A 22251-nucleotide genomic window follows, 5' to 3' on the forward strand; every position below is an offset into this window, starting at 1 on the left:
TACAGAAGCCTGGTGATCCAGCCAGGAATTATGTAACACTTGCCAGTGCCGTGTGGAGTTATTTCTAAGGATGATTTTTGCTCTTGGCCCTGTCCTGTGAGGTGATTTTCACAGCAGGTCCAGGCTGCCATCTACTAATGGATGGACTGCACTCACAGTCCTGTACAAGAGGTCATTTAATCACGGCTGTCTCTCTGCTCATCCCAGCAGCTCATGTTTGGTTAAGCACTGCTTCCAAGCAGGGCTGCAGCCCTGACCTGAATAAATCAGGAGCTGGGGAATTTATCACTTTCCTCAGTGGTTTATTACAGTGGTTATTAAACATCCCTGCTAAAGATACATGCCTGTGCTCTGAGTTTTCTGGTTTCAAGTTCAGTCTTGTGACTTAGCCAGCTAAATTGCAGAGCCCTTTAGTACATATTTCCTCTCCACAAAGGTGTTTAAAAGTGCTGTAATCAACTTACTCCTCAGCCTTTCTTTGTGATAAGCTAAATACATAGAATTCTTGATCTCTTTCTTGCCATGCAAAACACAAGCTTTTAAATCAGCTCACAAGCTTTCTGCAGTCTCCCATCTTTCAGCATCCTCTTAAAAGCACAGGCAGCTAGAGGGAATGCTGTACTCCAGTGCAATAAGTGCACCTGTGTCCCCTCTGAGCTCCAAATCCGTTCCCAGATGATTTATGGGGTCCCCTTCAGGAGGCATGAATCTGGCTCCAGACTATCCACCCCTTAAATTTGTGTCTTGTTTTCTAACAACCAAGGAGTCTCCTCCACATCCCTTCCAACAGTACAGCACTGCACATGTGTGGCATGGCCCAAAAAGGACCTTTGAGCTCTCTGCCATTGTGACAGTCTTGACACTTTTCCCTTCAGCTTCCACCGGAATTGCCACCAAAACCACCATGTAATGGCAACGCACTGCAGATTAAAGGAAATAATCTCCCATTTAGTTTGTGTTTCAGATGACTTGGGGAGGAAAAGCCCATTCTGACAGCTGCTTCCATTTCATTGTGCTTTTTTGTTTTTGAAAGAGAGAAGACCATTTGTTTTCAATTTGTCTATAAATAATAGAGGAAAACACAGCTGAGGGGCCCAGTGTGATTTTTATAGAACATTCATTTTTAGAAATCTGATAAGCTTAACCACATATGTTTGAAATCACAGTCATATAAAATAGAGAAATCTAAAAAAAAACCACCCTACTTGTCATGCAATCTATTATTTATTTTATCTAGTACTTAGCAGCATTTGTCAAATATTTGTGTGTTGGGGGCAACTTTGGACCTAAATTCTAAACACATGGAGAAATATATATCTGACTGAATTAACAGATTAGGACTTAAACCTTTATGAGGTCAAAACTGGGGAGTTTTTCCCTAGATTGAGAGTGACCTCACAAGCCAGCATGACAATTAATGAGCTCCTGTTTTTCCAAGTGAGCCAGGAAGGGAATGGACTACACCTGAATTCCACTCACAGGTCAGATCTCAGAGATTCCCGGTGACATTGGTGATATCTGTTCCTCAGCCAGGGCACAACAACAAACCCCTTATTTCTAGTCCCCTTATTTCCTCAGAACAACCATATTTAAAAATAAATAAACTAAATAAATAAATAAATAAAGGAGGTAAATGATGCCACTTGTGTACCAAGAGAAATGCTGACCTGTGGTACAGCAATCTCAGGAGATCGGAGTAAAGGGGATGGGGACATATCCATAGCTCAAATGTAATATTATGCCTTAGAATGTTAAATTCTCTCTTCCCACTCCCAGCACTATAAAAATTGTTTATGACCCTATTTGTCTTCTGCTTTCCTGAAGTACAATCACGTCATGTCACACCCATGCCATTTAACTGATATATCATGAAGTGTTTGTTACTAATGAGGCATTAAAGAATATTTCTGATCTGACTTGAATTTTTAATGGCAGTGGGTAAAGCCACTGGAAACGGGGTTGTTGGGGAAGGGCTGTTTTCTGCTGGATCACAGCATGTGAAAGCTGCAGGAAGCCAATAATAAGCAGAAGGGTTTTATTACAGAGGCTGTGGCCACTACCTTGTAAGGTCTCCACAGCATCAGAACCCCAGCCTGTTTGTATCAGCACAGTGCCTGGAAGAGATACAGCAGCCTGGAGAGGCTCCTAAATCTTCACAGGAGGTTGCACTTCTAAGTGCAACTTCCTATTTAAGGAAGCAGGCTCTGTGTTAAAGGAAAAAGCGAGGCTTACGGGAAGATTTGAGGATGTGAGAACCCTTCCCATGAGACCAGTTGGCTGGAGCCATCTGTCCAACGTGGGGAATACTCATAAGAGCCCATAGGAATGACCAGGCAGTAAACAGAATGTTGCCAAGGGGCTCAGGGCACTACAGCGATCATCCCTGTCCTTTCATCCATGTCAGATCCCTCCTGAAGGAGCAGGGTGGGGTACCAGAGGTGGCTATGAGGGAGTCTGGGGGAAAGAGGAGGTGACTGCATCCATTCCCACTGCTGGCTGTGAAAGGTAACCTCAGCTTTCCAGCCTTTAACAATTCCTTTCTCCTCTTCCACAGAAAGACCTAAAATCTAACAGTGATATACAAAGATTCCTGCTTTTTAAAAAAAGTGTATTTCCTACAGTTGTAATGAGCTGGTGTTTGCCCAGTACACTCAGCTCTGGTGTGTGCTGGCCTGTCTAGCTGATGGCACAAACTGCAGATACATCACATCCAGACTTCCAGAGACAGAAGGGGAATTGCTGTGTCCACAGCCTTCTCAGACTTCCCTCCAGGTGCTGTGCTGGCAGCAGGCCCTGCTGCTCCCTGGAGAGGCAAGCAGCACTCTTGACTCAGAAACTGTTAGCAGACAATAACTAGTCATTTCAAGAATATGTTCTGTTTTCAGATAAACACACATACAGAACATGATGAAACAAGACTTTTTTCGCAAAGGAAGCTGCCCTGCTCTCACTGGACTCAGTCCTGACTGTGCTTGCTCAGACATCCAGCCATTACTGGAACCTGCAGGGAGTGTTTAGCCAAGTGCATTCGGGCTGGAGGTCGCTAAAAGACCTTGGCTTTAGCCCCCAGTGTTTTCAGAGCACTGAGTTTAAAACCACCCACCACAATGTCCGTGTTTGTAATATATTGATTCACATTGCCCACGTACACACCCTGGGAGGACATGACAGATTTGTTCCTGTCATCTTTTACCACTCCTTAAGGAAAATATGTAACCAGCATCCCACCTGTCACATACTGAGTCACCTCCCGGTTAAATACATTTCTTACTTTGTATTTTTTTCTATTCAGCAGATAAACATGCTTCATTTGTCAGTACAGTCACTTCCTCAGGAAAAGCACTGAAGGTTATGCTGTATCAGAATGCAGATCACCCACCAAAACACTTGCTGTAAGACAAATGCTCAGACTTGGGGAACAATAAAGGTGCTGGGACCGATTTCAATCGGGTGCTGCAGGAAAGGGATCCTCTCAGGCTGGAAGGGGAATAGCTGAGTTGGCGTGGTGGCCGGTTTGGTCACCCAGAGTGACCATCCTGCTGTCACACAGTGGTTTTACAGTGCATGGAAAGCTGTCTGTGAGTCATGGGAACAGGCAGGCTCCCTGTGGACCTCTCAGCATCCCACCCAGCTCTCCCCCCAGGCCAGCAGGTCCAAACCAGGAGCAGGAGCGAGCTGCCTAAGTTCCCAACAGCATTACACAAGCTACTGTTGAATTTTATTTGCTAAGTTAATTTTTTCCCCCTAAGAATCTCCATTCACCAAGCCTCTTCCACACATTACAGGGAATTATTGTCAATTTATAGAGGGCCATAAAGCTTAGGGATTATAAATGGGTTGTTTGCTACAGCTCGTGGGGCAGTCTGGCAGCAGAATTGGGAGCAAGTTTGGCATTCCCACTATCTTGGCTTTGTGCCTTAATCAAACTTTATATAAGGTGCAGGAGGCCCAGGAACTCGCCATACTATCTCTAATGTCAGGAACTGATTAAGGCACCAGTGCTTCTTGTTTTGCCAGTACAGCTGCAGTCTGATAGAAAATTATTTGACTGAGGGCTGGTTCAGAAAGGAGCCATAAACAGATAATACCCACATGACTACAGGAACCAAGAACTTAATCTCTGATGGTTATTTCCCAAAGTAAATATTTAAATAAACTAACATCTAAAAAATAATAAAATGTAATTGGAGATAAGCAAGGTTATAAAAGTTATTTTCCTGTAGGCTGCAGGAAATTTTACTTCCAATCCCCTCAGCATACAATGGGATTAAAAAGTCACTGCGATAGAAATAGACATTACAACCCAAGAGCAGATTTCCTCTGAATATCAAAAAGCACTTCCTGTAATGGGAAATTGTCAACAGACCCACGTAGTGGCAAAGCAAGGGTTAGTTTATTGCATGTGGATATCCTGCCAATATATTTGCACCTGCTTACAGCCTCTAGATTGATTTACAACCACAAGGGAAGGCTTCAACTCCCTCATCATGAAAGGTGCGTCTCTTATCCACTTTATGAACTTCCATACACCTTTATTCTTGCCTTTTTCTTTCTTAATGTGAAAAAAAAAAATCTTATTTTTCTGCCCTAAAATTTCCAAATCCCCGTTCCTGTATTTCAAAAGACATCATTAATCTCTCTGCCGCGTCTTTAAACCCTTCAAAAACAACATGCCGACAAAGGGAAGAAAAAGAAAAGAAAAGAAAAAAAAAAAAAAAACCAACAGAAAAAAAAAATTAAGAAATTGTTAGCAAGGCATTTTGTCCCCATAAGCGGGGAGCAGAGATCGCAGCCAGGCCGAGCACCAGGCGGGCTCTGCGGGCTGCCACCTCCGTCCTCTGTGCTCGGGGAGGAAGAGGAGGAGCCGGGGCTTGCGGCAGGTGCTGGGCTTGAATTCACAAGCGCAGTGACCCTCCCTAGGAGCATGGCAGGAATTTCAAATGGGATTAGCCACCCGGACAAGGGAAAGGTCATACTTGACATTTCCACTGGAAATTCTAATGCAAATAGACCTCTGATACTCATGACATTTTTTCACACACGGTCTAACAGCCATACATATGTAAAAGGAAAATGATAAAATGTGATGACTAATTTATGTAAATCTCATAAAGGCAATAAGACCGAGGCCTGAGCACATAGAAACATTAGTCAGGCGAAGGAGCACATGATTGTATTCCCCTTTTATTTGCTACCATTTTAAATTGGTTTATTTTGATAGGGTTATTATTTGTTTAGCTTTCAAAAAGTCTTCAGCGCCTGTGAATGGAGTACAGGACATAGAGCCCTTGCTCACAGTGATCCCTCGGCCTTATTTGGAATGGTTTTGGTTATTGCCATGAGGATGGGAGCTGAGCAAAGCAGAGAGGCTCTCTAGGAAGCCAGGGATTTTTACAGCCCAACTCAGGCTTGAATATTTACACACTGAGAAATCCTGGCTGAAAAACCAATTTTTGGAATTAGATCCCAGTGCAATTCAAGTAGGATACTTACAACATAAAGATTGCATGGAAAACACTTCTACAGAGAAGCTTTTCTCACCTCAAGGAGCCTTAACAACAGCATTGCAACATATTCTCACACTTACAGCTGTTTCCACCGTATATCTTGATAAGCAAATTTCCTTATCTGTTGTGTTCTGAGGTCACCAAATTAGACAAAAATAGAGTGCTTTGGTTAATCTACTCAAAGAAGAAAATTAAAGCTATCAGGCTGAACGACAGCAGAGTGGCTGGAAACGTTGGTTGTCGAGCTTTTGTTGTTTTACACACTCAGCAAACCTGTGGTCAGCAGAGCTCTGAGGTATCTGCAGGTCCCCCAGTACAGGCAGGAAAATAAGTCAAAGCTAAATATAAACTAAGTAGAGAAGACCCAATTCTCTCAGCATCTTACTCAAAGTTTTGCTTTCAACACAACCAGGAGTGGTTTTTACCCCACTTCCCATCGTCGCCCATTTTATTTCAGTATGTCTGTTTCTGCATTCTGTATTATTCCAAAGGACAGCGCCTCATTTTCTTCAGCTGGGGGGTTGAGGAAAACATTTATTAAACTCCTCAAAGCTTGTTTATTTTTCTTAAGCCTAATTACCTGCCCGCAATGACTTAATTTTGTTTATTACGGGTTTTAAAATGACAAGTTCATCTGCCACCGGAAAGCAGCGCTGCTTTAGCGACAATGAAAGGCCGCAGTCCTGCAAGCACTTATGCATATGCTTCACGTTTTGCATGTAAATAGTCCCATTGACTAAATCCCCGTTCTTTGAAAGGGAAGAAAAGGCTGAAAGGCAATCATTGTTTTCCCAGGCAAACAGCGCTGGAGAAGAAAGGAACAAGTTAGGAATATAGAAAATTAACTCATTTCCCATCGCCCACCACATGCACGCATATCCTGAAACTCCTGAATTTACTTCAAGTATCTGAAGTCTCTTCTGTATGCAGCCCAGTTTTTCGGTGTCTTAATGCTTTGTTAGTTTTCCAAGCCAATTTCTTTAGGCAAATCTAACACAAGAAAACTTTTAAAAGATAATTCAAGAGAAAACATTATGAGCAAGCAAAGACCACCTCTGATATTCAACCTCCTCTCTAAGTATAAAAAAAAAAGAGGGGAGGAATTCAAACAGTCTAGGAAGGAAAAATGTATTCAGGCACTGTAGAAATTGAATAATTAAATGCACTCTTCCCCTGAGCTTCCCAGTTAGCTCCATCCCCCTTTCATCCGAGTTGGATAATAGCAGGTGTATTGCTTCAAGTTAAAGTCACCCTAGGCTAGACATGGCAGGACTGATCACAGAATCACAGAATGGCTTGGTTTGGAAAGAATCATGTAATTTCAACCCTCTGCCATGGGCAGGGACACCTTCCACTATCTCAGGTTGCTCAGAGCCCCATCCAACCCTGCCTTGGACACTTCCAGGGCTGGGGCATCCACAGCTTCTCTGGGCATCCTGTTCCAGGGCCTCGCCACCCTCACAGGGGGGAATTTCTTCCTTGTGTCCAATCTAAACCCACCCTCTTTCAGCTTGCAACCATTCCCCCTTGTCCTGTCATGTGCTGGGAATGGTCTCAGACCTGGTACCATCTTGGAGGATAAAAAATCTCCTGGGTTCCCTCTCTGACCGAGGAAGAGGAGCAACTCACAGCCCTGACCTGAAGCCCCCCCACACAAAAAAGAATGGAAAAGATCAAGCATTTGGTTTTTTTTCCTGTCTGTGCCCTACAGCAGTGCCGAGGTGCATTTGAGACCCTGATGCTGGGGCACAGCCTGAGAGCCCCGTGCTGCAGCCCAGCACAGCGTCCCACCAGGGGCAGTCTGCGGGCAAAGAGGGGTGGGAATCTGAAATCAGCATTTCTGAGGGACCGTGGGCAGCTCATTAACAGCAGCACTGACATCAGCAAGTGGAAATAGTCCCGTTACAAACACACACACACACAGAGACACACACACAGAGACACTTGGGTTCCTACGCCAAAAACCAGATCTGCTGCTTTGCCTCAGACCGGCTCATGTTTTTTCCACTTGATAAAGAGTCATGAGTTACTCTGAAGTTTCTTCTGTCACTGACTTCTTTCAAACCTGACTGAGTAGCTATCATACCACCATCACTGAACCTACATGAGAGACTGGGCAAGTGGAAAGAATTAAAATAAATTTGCTAATATAAATTTTCCTATAGCTGTTCTTCATCAATTCTCATTAAAAAGAAAAAAAAAAAGTATCCTTTCCTGCACAAATTAAAACCTATATAAAAACAAATTAGGCTGGAACTACTGCTTTGAGGTTCCTTCCAACCTAAAATATTCTAAGATGTAAATTCCTTATCTCAGCAATAACTTTGGCACAGGGAAGAAGACAGAGCAGCAGTCATTGCTGTGTTTACAACCAACAGATATGGGGACAGATATGGGTTCAATTAACACAGCCTGTGTTAATTGAAGAGTTCTTGTAGCCTGGAGAGCTACAGCTGATACAACCTGTGCCTCTCAGGTGCCCTCAAGCTACCACCTGACAAATGCTCCAAGCAGTGCATCTGAATCTATACAAATATTTCAGTGTTTCTTGCTGCCCAAAGATAACACTTCTCCAGTGGCTAAAATAGGGGCACGAGGGAAAAAAAAAAAGCATGGAATTCATTAGGAATCATAAGCAAACTCTTCCTCACAGAGAAGCCCTGTGACATCTAACAGTGGTGAAACCAACAGGCTTGTGGAACAGATTGCTGTGAGAGCCAGGAGAAGCCAGGTGAAGGTACCTGCTGTGGTGCTGGCCACTAGGCTGGACACCATTCCTCACTGGGCCCGGGATTCCAGCAGCTGGAGCCCAGGCAGGCAGGGAACAGAGCTCCCCAGCTGCCTTCCTGACACAGAACGTGTCCCATTCACACCACAGACATTCCTGGGATTTGCCAGATGAAGGGGTGGCCTTGACAGAATTAAAAGCTGCTGATGAATCTGTGAGGCCAAGAGAGCTGATGCATATTTTTTTTTTTAAAGGTTACTATTCAAGGAAGCAGTGTAGTGCACAGCAGTAACAAAAGGATTGTGGCAACCAGCAAATTATTCCCTGGAGAAACTTCCTCCAAAATTGGGTAGTGACAGAATCCAATCAGGGTAAAAAAAAAAAAAAAAAACCCAGACAAAAAAACCCACCAGACCCAAACACAAAGAATAAAATTCATGCAGAACAAAGATCTTTCTCCTTTCCTGGACTGGAAACCAGATGTACTTACTTTTTAAAGATTTATTATTTTTTTTATTTTGCCAGACTGCCTAAGACTAAGCTGCCTTGAACACTGAAAACCTGACTCAAAAAATACCCCAAAAAACAGCTTTCTTGATTTTAGCTTACAGATTATTGAATAACCCACAGGCCACCAGCTTCTGTCCTGCTATTTCTAAGTCAGTCCAGATCAAGCTGGATGGGGAAGGGAAAGGCAGGTTTGGGCTTTGTTTGATTTGGTTTTAGGCTAAAGCTCAAGGCCCGTTTATTTAGGAAAGAGACTGCCACCCCCCAATGCAATGCATTTTATGTTCAATAGAAAATAATAATAGAAAATAATATAAGAGCATATTATTCCTATGCCAAGTATAATGCACACTCAGTTCTAGGTTTCAGTGTTAAAATTTCTCAAGAGAGAATTTTCTTCTTCTGTTTTACTACATTTTACAGAATTCCCTTTACTTTCCATAAATACCAACTTTTTTGTCTACAGGTAACCAAGATTCCCCTTTCTAAAGGGGACTCTTAGTTACCTGTAGACAAAACCTGAAACTTAGTTACCTGCAGAGCTGCTTTTTGGAAAAGGATCAGTTCTTTCCTCCAGGGCCTGAGAGCCTCTCCCTGAAATAACTCCTCCATCCACCCCATGAGTAAAACACTGAGCTCAACGCCAGCTGGAAGTTTTGAGGGCAGGTTTCAGCTCACCTGCCTGAGCAGCCAGGCACAAAAACCCCGTAGGAGAGGGACAAGGAGCAGTTTTGCCCCTTTGCCTCCGCCGGGGATCCAAGGGCTTGGAAAGGAGCGCACGGCGGTTCGCATCAGTGCGCGAGCTGAATATAAAACCCAAAGCAAAACACGATTTGTTTTTCAGTTTATTAAAGGAAATGTTTTCATATAATTAATCATGGTCCGCGAGGCCGCTTTATCCAACGCCGTCCCTCCCTACCCCCGCCATCCCACATGGAGCCTTAGCCGGACTAAAATTTTGCAAAGCCTTGCATTGTTCTCCCTGACACCGGATCAGCGGACACAAAAAAGCAACTGCCAGCTCAAAAGCAATCCGGCGATAGAGCCTGGTGCTATCTAATCAAGGGCAAAAGGTCACTTCCGAACAACTGGGCAATAAAAGATTATTTCCAGCCGCAGAACAGAAAGGCCCAGTGGTGGATGCTTGAAAGAGGGGGGTGGAAGGAGGGCAAAAGGGCTCCCGTCTGTGGGAGGAAGTGCATTGAATAAAGCCAGCAGACGGGAACCATCTGGCTTTGTGCGTGGTCTGTTCTTCAGAGGAGAGAGAAAGCCCCCTCAGCGGGGCCAGTGACTCCATGCAATGATTCAAACTTTTCTTCTCTTTTTTTTCCCCCCTCTTTCTCTCCCCCATCAATTTTAAAGCAGCTTTCCCAGGCACCAAAAAATTGGAAACGGAAACTTTCCTAACGGGTGGATGGACGCGTCTTATCAAGGGCGAGCTGCAAGATGGAGCCCATGTTTTAATTTGGCCATGAGAGATGGCTCTTATCAGGGAGCGAGGACTGTGGATGACCAGACAAGGCTTTTTTGGTTTGTTTTGTTTGTTTTTAAGGATGGCTTAAAGAAGAAGCCTCCCAGGGACCCAGCAGACTCAAATTCCCAACCCATCCAGTACACTGGGTTTTGGTGGCATTTTTGAGCAACAAATGACATTTCCAGCAGCATCACCTTTATTATGTATACTTCATGCATTTCCCCCTTTCCTCTCTCTCCCCACTTGTTATATGGCCTCACTTGAATGAAAGCAAGAAAATAAAAGGGCCAGATTACATTCAGTCCAGTTGCCATGGCCTGTGGGAGGGCAGAATTGCAAACACTTCAGTACAAATGGTACAATCCCTCCTCCCTCCCCTCGGCCCTGCAGTTGTCCTCCATGTCCTCACTTTCCCTCGCTCCGCGGTTCGCACCGGAGGCCTTTGGCACTCGGCGGCGAGGAGCTGAATCTATTCAAGCGCCCAGACACCTCCTCCGTTCAGCAGTGAATTAACTTTAAGCATGCAAATCACACTAATCCAGAATTCACAGGAGAGGAAGTCAGGAGGGTTCCCAGTGGTCTGGGAAATATTTTTCCTTTCGGGAAGGGAAGGGGAGGGGGGGGTCATTGCACTCTTGTTTAGAGCTCGCTGCAGGTCACTCTGGCTCATCTCAAAGAAAGTTTAGTTCAGAGGCTCAGCTTGACATTCATTGGTTTCTAAATCGGAACCTCTTGAGCGATTGTCCCAGCAATCCCAGGGATTGGGGCCTGAGCAAATAGCCCCCGACTAATTCTGCTGTAGTAGGGGGGAAACGAAGCAGTTAAATGTCCAGTTTATCAACAGAAAACAACAACTGAGCCTTTGTCCTAACAGGGTGCAGGAGGAAACCGTTTTGCAAGGGCTCATCTGCATGAGAAACCCGGGCAGCTGGGAAACACCGACAAACGGCCTGGGGGGAGATCCACGCACACACTGGAGGAGAAAAATATTCCATACATCGGCCTTCTGTACTGCCACCTTCAAAAAGGAAGCACAACTCGAGAATTCTGAGTAAGTCAGACACAGCTTGACAATTGAGGGGCTTTGTTTTAAATGGGGGGAAAGAAAACCAACAGCAAAAAAAAAAAAAAAAAACCAACCACAAAGCAAAAGTTTAAATTGAGAACCTACACAGCAGGTCCTCTGCCACAGCCTATTTGTTAGAGAATGAAAAAAAACCACTACCAACAGCAAGGTGACCAAATGGCCGAGGCAACAGCTCTGGTATTTATTCTCTACAGCTCTGCAAGCTGAGGCAGTGCAAAGATACCAGTGTTGCTACTATAGTCTCACCAGATGCAGAAATGCAGGATGCAGCTTGGGAATGCAAAGCCAAAAACTAAAACCACAGAGTTGAAATGGATCTACTATAAAGTGTGTTAAAAAAACCCAATGTCATTCCTCCTGCTCCTCACTTTTTTTTTTTTTTTTTTTTTTTTTTTGCCACTCAGTACTGATCTATTCTGTTTTCTTAGCTAAGGGTTTCTTGGCAGTCACAGGCATTTTTCTCTAAGGATTTTTAGACACCCAGAAGTGGTTGGAAAAGCACAAGTAAAGGACTTGCCCACCACATTCCCTGTCTCTCTGAGAGCTCAGCAAAAAGCTTTGCCCTGTTACTGCCCAGGGTGAGGTCTAGAACCCATAGAGCAGACATGGAAGCTGCATTCCACTTGCTCATCAAACCCAGTGGGAAAACAGCTTGAAGGTGCAGGGGAAAAAATCCCAAATGTAAAGCAGGTGAGCCCCAGGTTAAGGCAGCTGCTGCTTTAACAGCCACTTTCAACACTTGAGAAAGTGAAACCACTTAGTGGAACAACAAAGCTATGTGCAAGGAGGAGGGGATGGCTGAGAAAATGTGTCCCTGGAACAGACCCTTTAGGGACAGGCCAAGGCGAGATGATGATGAGGTTATCACCAGGAAGATCACAGCCCCAAACTGCAAGGTCACAACCTGCAGGAACTTTGACAAAGCTTTTAAAGAGAAGCAAATCCAGCCTTTCCTGGAGTGCCCCAAAAGAGAAACCCATCCAAAGGGACACTTCCATGGCCCAGCAGTACAATATTCACATTCCAGCCACAATGGAGCCAAACAGATTCACTGCAGTGGGGGCAGCTCCTACTCCCACATAGCAAGATTAAAAACCTGGAGACTCACAGTTGTTTCAGAGCTCCACTGGCATTCTTTGAGGCCAGAGCATGCCCTATGCTGAGCAGCCACCCTGCTTTCCACTCCACTTAGCATTAATTACAAGCCTCTTTCTTGGATAGCTTGGCAGCTTTGTGGTTCAAGGAGGAAAGGGGGGAAAAAAATAAATCTCATCCTATTAAATGTAGCCCAGCGACCAAAAGACTCTGAAAGATAGGAAACCCTTCTCAGCGTGAACAAGCAGCAGAATTGCACTTTTAGATACAGGTTTTAATTGCAAGTGGCATTTCCAAGCTACCCTGCTCCTGGGGCCACCTCAATGAGGGCCAGGAGTGCTACCAGACAGTTAATACCCTCAAACAGACAGTTTCCCACTCCCAGCCACAAACAGGGCTTTAAACATAGCCCATTTGTATCACAAAAGGCAGCCAAAGCCCCTGTCCTTGCAGGAGGCTTAGCTCTAGTTAGGCACCCAACAAAGACTAAGTTGGTAAGAACCTCCATTTGGTCTCTCTGGCTGACTCAAACCCAGCATTTTGCTGGGAGCAGATTCTGTAACGCTCATATCAAGCCCTTGTAGCTCGATCACAGATCACAGGCCAATTTTAGCCAATATCCTTAGCACAAACTCACCAAATCCACTGGAGCTCCAGAAGGGAGGCAGGAGAACAGCACAGCTCTCCTGTCATAAACCCTTATGGGTTTAAGGCTGCAGGTCTTGGGGCAAGCCTGAAGGAGATCAAGGCCAGACTGTGACCTGCCTCAAGAAGAGCAGGCCTGCTTAATACCCCTCTGTATAACCAAAGGCTCTCGTCCTGGGTGTCCCTTCAGCTGTGGGGAGTTTGGGCCTTCTAACTCTGTGGAGCATCCCAGGTGCTCTCAAGGGGCAGAAAGGAGTTTGCCACCAGCTGAGTAGCTCAGAGCTTTCCAGGCAGGTTTTTCCATTTAACCCTGAATTTACAAACCCTGGAGCATTGGTCTGCCACGTTCTCAGCATCCTAACTGGCTTAGCCAACAACTCACACTGCCAGTGTCTTGCTGGTGTGGGATCCTTTAGGCTTGTAACCTAAGGGGAATACATGCCAGCAATCTACTGTGCAGATGAGGCAAGCAATTGCTATTCCTTACATCCAGTTGTAAATCAAAGGGTTTCCTGCCTAAGTCTAGATAAGAATATAACCCCCAGGCTATGGACCACCTGACAGCACCGAATCCTTTTGTTAGGAAAATAATTGCAGATGAGTCAGTACTTTCTCCTGCTCTCCTTTGCCAGGTAGCATCTCCTCTGGATGGCTGGACTGAGCTGAGGCTTCAGCAGAAACTTGAAGCTGAGACTCCTTAAACAAGAAATTTCTTCTGGGGTCTGACTTTACAGGCCATCCCTGCATTTCCAGCACAGGAGGGCAACAGAGACAGAGCCACCTCCATCACATCCTGGTGAGATCTGGCTCCTTCACTTGGGAAAGTGCTTAACTCCAGGTTTTGCTGAGCCTGACAGCCTTTAGCCTCCAGCCCTTGCCAAGGCCCATGGCAGTCCTGTTGTGCTTGAACAACTTGACTGCTTTGAACTCAAGCTGATGGCAAAAGAAGGATGCAGGGAATTTTAAAAAGCATTTTCCATTCTGACTCTGATGTATTACTGTACAACCTTTTCCAACTCCTCCATTGCTTTGTGGCTGGTGTCACTCACACTTTGCCTGCCTCACTGCTGCCCTTTCTGCCCAGCCAGTGGGCTCGCTCCGTGGGATGCTTCCCACCAGCACTGCAGGCACAAATCCCAGAACTCTGATGTCACGTCTCGTAACCCATCAAAAAGTTCCTTGTTTGAAACAGGGAGATGGGATGAGGTCATCAGGAGCTGTAACCATTCTCTTTCTTTGGCACACCACCTCCTTATCTGGGAGGCATTGCAGGGAGTGCATTGTAAAGGTTACATAAAATCAAAACAGAATTGTCAGGTGTTCCTCTCCCCAACATTTGTTTTGGCAAATTTACATCCCCTGAGAAACATGAGGGAGGCATCGTTTTCCCCAGCAGAACATCATGTAGGAGCAGGGCTGACACAAAGAACATTCTGCCCAAGGGTGCTGGGGAGGCCTTAGAGGCAGGAGGGGAAAACCTTTGGTGTACACTGAGTGCATGTGCAAATACCCCCACGTGTCCCTCTGCCCACAGAGAGCAGGAGGAGGAAAGGATTATCCATCATACAGCTCCTGTCATGGGAGACATTTCCATTATTGTTTTACAAGATTATATAACTGCATTGTCCATAAGCACAGGAGAGCCAGAAAAACTCTTTGTGTTGGCATCTCATGGAAGCACTGCTGCAGACTCACAGGTGGCAAGGATAGTGGGCACATACCTTGTTCATTCAGATCTCCTCCATCTTCCTAAATTATCTGCAAGGAACTGGAGAAAGGGGGAAAGAACACAATCTCCTAACAAACCTACCAGCGAGGCAGTTTTACAGCTTGGCTCCAAGCCTCTGCTCAGAATCTCTTCCTCCTGTTTTTCAGAGTTCAGTGAGGATGAGCAACAGAGGGCATGGGCATCCTTCCATCTGCTCCTGCTCTGGAGCAGAGATACATCCAGAATGTCGCAACTCTGCAATCTTTCTCTCCTTCTGGGATGGTTTCAATGGTAAGATTTACAGCCTAAAAGGTATCACCGAAGTCATGGCAGTAAGAGGGGCAGCTACAACAGGAAGGAGGAGGAACAGGAGTATTTTACTGAGTCCAAGCCTTGCAGATGGTGAAAACAAGAAGCAAAAGCCATGCTCACTGTTAAAGCTAATGAAAATCTGCAATCCCCACGGGAAACTCAGAAACACAGGTATGAAATGCAGAACTGCTTCTTTTGTTCATTTGTTTTTTAATACTTTGGTTACATGTTCAAATGCAATACACGGACGGAGTGCAGGGACTGAATTTCCTGTGCTGCTGGATACGGCCCATTTTTGGTTCATAGCCCTGCATCCACATTTGCGGTTCCAGTAGTCACCTACAGTGATGTGCCTTCAGGCAGGGAGGTAAGGAAGGAGAGCACCTCTAGCACAGAGAGGCACAAGCATCCCAATTCAGACACTGTCCATCTGCCCTAAACCGTTTTTTGATAACTTTTGATAACATTGCAAGAGCATCTCTTTGCATCTTCTTGGTAGGCATCCACAGCCCTCCATTAGCAAGATAAGATTAAACAACAGCCACTTCTATCTTTATGTGGTAAAACAAGCTTCTGTATTTAAGATAAACTTTACAGGACAGGTGGTATCCTAGAATGGAATATCCCCAAGAAAACATTTAACTATCCTACATAAACGTCAACAAGGTATGAGTAGAGCGCACCCAATAAAGGAGATAGAGGCTACAATAAAAAGGGGCCCTAAATCAAAGGGCAGGTTCACACCAGCAAACACTCCCACACACCGGGCCGACTGGAACAGGGCCCTCAGCACTGCTGGCAGCCCAGCAGCTCTTCTGGTGTGGCTTCCCCTGCCTTTGCTTGGAGGTTTGACCCACACCATCACCTTGATGGGGTTGTGGCCGGGACCGCATCCACAAAACTGCACCTGCGGGTTCTGTATTGGGAGCTCGGTGTGGACTTCTACCTTTATCAGCTCTTTAAAAAAAAAAAAAGGAAAAAAAAAGGGGGGGTGGACGGGGGGGACGCAGAGCAAACATTATCTATTGTTAATTACCTGTAAAGTAGGGCTTTTGCCACTTCCCCAGTTTCTAAGAGCTCTGAAGTGAAACCTGAAAGAAGCCACCCATTGTTTCCAATTGTGCAAGAGCCAGGAGCAAATAGGGCTCAAATTGCAGCTCTGAAAGGCAGCAGGAAATTGGCAGCCCGGTAATCTGCTCCCCACCATTCAGGGGAACAAAGGCGACATTCCTCCTCAAGTAGTCACCATTAGAAACCCAAGGCTGATCTATTTAGTAAGGCCCACAGAATAAATCTGTGGAAATAAAGAGTTTTAATTAGAAGGCCATAGGATATGGCTCTAGTTTCCAGCCCCTCAAGTAACATGTATTATTTAGGCCCTTACCTCGTTTCCCACATAACCAAACGCTGACACCCAGACATCAGCACCGCTGCCACTAAAAAAAAAAAAACACCCCAAGAACTAATAAAGGTGGAAACTTTCATTACAGGTGGATCATACCACACAGTGTGCTGGACCAAGCACATTTCAAATTGGTCCCTGGTTTGGGATTGCATATTTCCCCCCCAGAGTATTAACAATCCTTCTAAGCCACCGCATCCGTGGCATGTTTTAAATGTTCTCCAGAAAGTGCTACAGTTTCCAGCAGGATGGGTTTTTTCTCCTCTCTCCCATCCATCCATCTGCACAGAATGACTCAGTAATTAAACACTGCTGGTCAAAGGCTCCTGGCTGTGCCAGCGCCTCACAGCGTGGCTCCCTCCAGCCCCAGTTTTCCCAGGAGCCAAAGAACAGTTTCCTTCAGAGCTGTTTTATCGGGCACAGTTAATTTGAAAGAATTTAAGTCCAAGTGCAAAATGCTCTGAGATACTTTGCAATTTTTGCCACCTGAACAGATAAAGTTGTCCCAGCCCCAGTGAGTTAGAACTGTCAGGAGGGAGAGCAGATGAGGTTCAATTTTCTAGGGATGTTATCTGCACCAGGCAGCAGTGATGGATGACTCGGGAACTACCATGGCAAGTGCTCCTGCTCCAGTACAAGGCAAGGGATGGAAAGTGGGGATACAAGAGCACAGGCCCTAGAACTCCAGGTTTGAGAGCCCATACAAAAATCTCTGTGGAGACTCCAGAATGGCACCTTCTATCTCCACCACTTGCTCCAGAGAGACCTTTGGCTACTTAACACAGCAGAACTGGTGCATTTTCAACTCTAACAATATTTCCTCATACACTCTTGGCAGATCAGTAAATTCGAGCCCAGGTACAGCCAAAGTTCGCCAAAGTTCATACCTGGAGCTGAATTTCAGAACAAAAATTCATGACATCCAACTATCCTGTATTTCCCACTCTGACTAACCAGGTTTATCCTCACCTTGAATTGGATGAGATACAGGACATGTAAAAGTGTATGAAATCAAAAAGTTTCTCAGTGACAGCACAGGTGTTCCTGTAGTCATAGCACATTCCATCCAGAAGAACTTTGCATGCCATGTAGAAAAATGAACAAGTGGGCAATTATTCCCTAAAAAGAAGGGGTCAGGTAAATGAGACTGGATTTAGATAAAACTTGGGTATAAAAAGAAGGTACTGTGCAATCTCCAAATATCTGGGTTAGAGGAAAGCTCCAGCACTTCCCCCTTCCTTTCAGGCAATAGTTTATTCATTTTCATCTGGAAGTGTGCTACTCATAAAGTGTACAGGTCCAAAAACAACTGATCAGACATCACAGAAGAAATGAAGCTTTGGAGAGAACATTCATCAGGCCAGGTAAATTATCCCTTCCTCCTGACTGGAGTGTGGAAGAGGAATCTTCCTGCAAGAACTCTCAGGTGGTTTGGAAATTGAAGCTTGTGCCAGAAAACAGGTGGTTTCACTTAAAATAGTCATTAAGAAGTTAATCAGTTATGTAATTTCAGCCTATTTAGGGAGCTCCAGCTACTTCTCACAGTCACTGTATCCCACAAACTAAGAACATCCTAACATTTATGAGCACTGGGCATTCCTAAGGCAGTGCAGGCACTGTCTCCCGGCCAGCTCATTCACTGGTGTAAATCCATCAGCTCCATTGAGAAGAAATATTCCCTGGAATAAACCCGCTCATACTCTGGCAGCGACCCTGCGGGGTCAGGCAGGATGTCCCATTGTGCTCCTTCTTGCACAAACACAATGGGGTTCAGCCCCTGGGGGCAGAGCCTCTGTCAGGCTGTTTGTGCCTCCTGACATCGTGTTCTGCAGGATGTTTGTTTTCAGGTCGGGGCACCCAACCAACGTGGAGACAAAGGTTCACAAAACACGGCGTGCTTACAAGGCCAGAGCCATGGCCATCGGGCACACCTTTCTCCAAGGACTGACCAAATGGATGCTTCTCTGCTCCAAATTAAAGAGCTACCACACTTACAAGCTAATTTTGGAATATGTACTTGTTCTAGAAGCACACTGTTTCTCTTATAATACCACCCCATGCATCTACCAGAAATATTGAAAAATCCAGGTGAATTTCTGGCTCTTTTTTGGTTATTCAGTAAGACTAGTGTCTCACCCATACACACTTAAACTAAAAAGCCAAGCCATGTGTGATTTGCAGGAAGACTTTCCCAAATTTGTATTTACTGGTAAGTAAATGAGGCAGTATCTCAGGACAGCTTCACCAGGAGGAGCGGGACTGGCAGCTCCTGGGAAAACCAACTGCGCTGCACCCCTTTATCACAAATATAAACCAAGCTGTAAATATCACTCTGGAGGTCACAAGGTTTTTGAGCAGATCCTTCCAGTGATCTTTTTGAGCAGCTCCTTACCACAGGCTCCTCATGGCTGGGGAAGTCATGCCAAGGGAAGAAGCCATGCCTTGGTTCCTCCCACCAACCACAGGAAGGTGAAAGACAACCACAGGCAAGAACTACAAATGATAAGAGCTGCCCCAAAAGCAAACTACCCTGCAAATGAAGGGTCATCAGAACAAGACCTGTGCAGCCCCATGTGCTGTGTAAGGCTGCTAAATCCAGCTTTATGACAGCAGAACAGAATTTTATTCCAGGGTGGTTTTTTTTAAGCACCACCATGACTGACACAAATGCTCCAGCTGGAAGAAGGCCAACAATTAATCAGGATTCCTTAGAATTTGGAGGCAATTTTAGCAGAACAAGAAATGCAGAAGTATCAGTGAGTCCTGAACATTCCTCCAGGACAAAAATCTATTACTTCATATAAGTCCATTAAAACACTTCATCTAGCCCCTTTAATCCCTCTTAACAGATTTGCTTTATCACAGACAGAGGAGCTAATCCTCTCCCACCTGTCTTTATGATATGGAGCCATAAATAAGAGCAAGTACTTTTCATTTGCTAGGCATTATCCCCCCTTGGATAGTGCCCTCATCCACCCCAGCATTGGTGTACTGGAGCCATCTTTATAGAAACACCTCAACTCTGAGGGCAAATTCCCACCCCAGCCATGGATTCCTCCAGCATGGAACATGGAAACTTTATCTACCCACTGTTTTTATTGCTAAATTACTGTTTCCTAAACTCATCTCTCTTATCATGGGTTTTGAGACACTAAGCAAAGCAAGAATTCCAGCTTGCTGGACTTTCCTTTTTCCTTCAGCCCAGACCTTACATGTCCAAGGAGGCCTTTGCTGTTGGAAGCAGATGGCAGCCTCAGCCAAATCCATCACCCATGCAATTAGGTCAGTAGGTCAGCTGAACTTACTGCCTAATTACACCATCATTTTACACAGAGTTCTCTTGGCTTCTCAAAACAGGATCTCAGAAATATCAGGGAAAAAAGGTAATTGTTATGAGCTACATTGCAATAGGCCCTGACAGTCTGGTGCTCTGCAAACATGGAGGAGCCACCTCAAACAGGCTGCTGATAAATGTGGAGTTGAAGGACTGAAATGTGCATTTCAGTGCCCTAATTGCTGGAAACCCCCTCAGCAACCCCCCTTCCAACAGGACACAGCATCCTTGGATGGCCATTCCACTGTGGAAAGTGGAACAGACACAGTGGCTGACCACTTGGGGCATATTTAAAGTCACCTGTGCTGCTTCAGGCTGTGGAGGCTTCACAGCTTCACTTCCTCCAGCCACCAGCTTGCTCCCTTCTCTTTCAGCTGGAAAGACATTCATGTGCTCTCACCCAACCCTGCATGGTTCTACACCACAAAACTGCCTGAAGGAATCCCCAGTCACCTCCATGGCACAGTGGCAATGACCTTACATTCCAGAGTAGCCAGGAGCGAGCTCAGACATATTTGTGTCACAGCTGAGACAGCCACACACACGGAGTATCACCACACAATTTCAGAAGGCTTTAAGCATTCACCCATACACAGTAACGCCTTACCTCATCAGGCGGCCTCTGGTGTCTGCCCATACACATTAAGACCCTGTCGCTTCAGAAGGCTGTATCTGCTCTTCTTGTCCCTCAGCCCAGCCTTTTATCTCCTCCTGCTGATGCCCTGCACCTGTGTGCCCTCTGCTCCCTTTGCTGGTTGGGCAGTGCCCTGGGCTCTCTTTACCTTCAATAGCATTCACCTGTCCTGCACAGCTGTGGCCAATTAGGGGTGAGGCTCAGCTGCAGCCCCACTCCCAATCACCACAAACTGTGTGCCCACATATTTATATGTTAAATACAAAGCATACAGCATCTAACCCAAGAGAAAAACACATTATTCTCATTTTTCTAACGCTGTCTGCTCTACCTGGCAATGAGTAAACCATGTAAGACCTGCAAGGAACTGTTTTCTTCTCTTTGCTGTGTAGGTCCCAGTAAATTTTTTCTCCAGAGGCACTGCAACCTCAAGTTATTCCCAAAATCTGGTTAGTAAAGGCAGCATTAGCATGACTAACTAGAGCATAGCTGTTGTCTTAAAAAAGAGATCTGAAACAGTGTCACAACCTAGCTCCTGATGGAAGACAAACATTAAAGGATGGAGAACATGTGCATCCTTTGGGATTTCTTCTCTTCTGCTAGGAACCAACCCAAGCCCCCAGATAAATCAGTCACCTGGCTGAAAAAAGAGACAGAGGGCAATGTTTTCCTTGAGGAGGCAGGAGCAGCACCCTTGGAGCACACAGGGGTGCTGGGGAGCTGGCTGTGGTGCAGCAGAGGAGGCAGCTGGCTCCGTGTTCCCGGGTGTCAGCACACAGTTACCAGTGGGCGTCTGTGGCCAGCGCTGCACAGGGCCCCCATTGTGTCCGTGGGCCGTCTGCAGCTGTCGCTCCTCGAGACGCGCGGGGACAGCGAAGGAGAGCGAGTCCCTGCTCCTCAGGAGCATTCCTGCCTTTGCTTCCTCACGGGAAATCTTGGAAAGCAGAATCCACGTGCATCCAGTGCTGCCCCCCAGGCTGTCACTTCTGTCCCACAGAGGAGCAGCACCACCGGCACCTTGCAAAGCATTGCTGGGTGTACTCAGGTGATGATGTCTCTTTGTACCTCTCAGGGGTCATCTGTGCTGCTTAATAAAAAAACAGCTTCTCAGTCAGCTCTGTTCCATGACACTGCATCAGCTGGGATGGAATTAACTACAAAAAGCCGAGCTTATTCAAATCATCACCGTGCTGGGAGTCAGAGCAGCTTGAATATGGTAATTTAAAGCAGCAGGACTTCAAAAAAGAGCAGGATATGACACATTTGTCAAGTCACTGCTCTGTTCTGAAGTGGAGTTTCTCTAGAACCACTTACTCTGAAGGCCATGTGAAATTGCATCCATTTAGAACTTTTAAAGTTCAGGAGAATAGTGATGTAGCCTTGACCCACATGAGGAAAAGAATGAGGTCTCCCCATTCACTCTTAATGAAAAGCTTTTTCTGTTGAATGTGTGTTAAATGGCCACAAGTAGCTGTGACACTTAGGTCAACCTTAAGAGCCTTTAATTTAAAGACAGAAGACTCAGTTGACATTGGAAAACGTATGGGAAAAGAACCAAATAAGTCACAGACGTAGGCCCAAACACACACACATTCCCAGATTTCAAAGCTACCAAACTACAGCAACACAATCACTATTTTTCATCCTGGCTCCAAGATTTTTATTTAGAATTGAGGTGGGGAGATTAATTTCTTCCACTGCTGCACAATTTAACCAGCCAGGAAGTTCTATATAGGAAAATTTAAAATGGCTTTGCATGTTAATGTGGTATTCCTTAAAAAAAAACCAAAAAAACAAAACAAACCAAACACCAAAAAA

At 45.4% G+C, this 22251-nt stretch overlaps 1 long non-coding RNA gene across 1 annotated transcript; it reads left to right on the plus strand.

Annotated features, from left to right (window-relative positions):
• The first annotated feature begins 10864 nt into the window (after nt 1-10864).
• Nucleotides 10865-16033, plus strand: LOC113459097 (uncharacterized). Its single transcript, XR_003379965.2, has 3 exons — nt 10865-11267; nt 13676-13839; nt 14919-16033. It is a non-coding gene; the product is annotated as an uncharacterized LOC113459097 (long non-coding RNA).
• Nucleotides 16034-22251: the final 6218 nt, after the last annotated feature.

This window comes from Zonotrichia albicollis, chromosome 5 (assembly GCF_047830755.1).
Source record: "Zonotrichia albicollis isolate bZonAlb1 chromosome 5, bZonAlb1.hap1, whole genome shotgun sequence".
Lineage (NCBI taxonomy): Eukaryota > Metazoa > Chordata > Aves > Passeriformes > Passerellidae > Zonotrichia > Zonotrichia albicollis.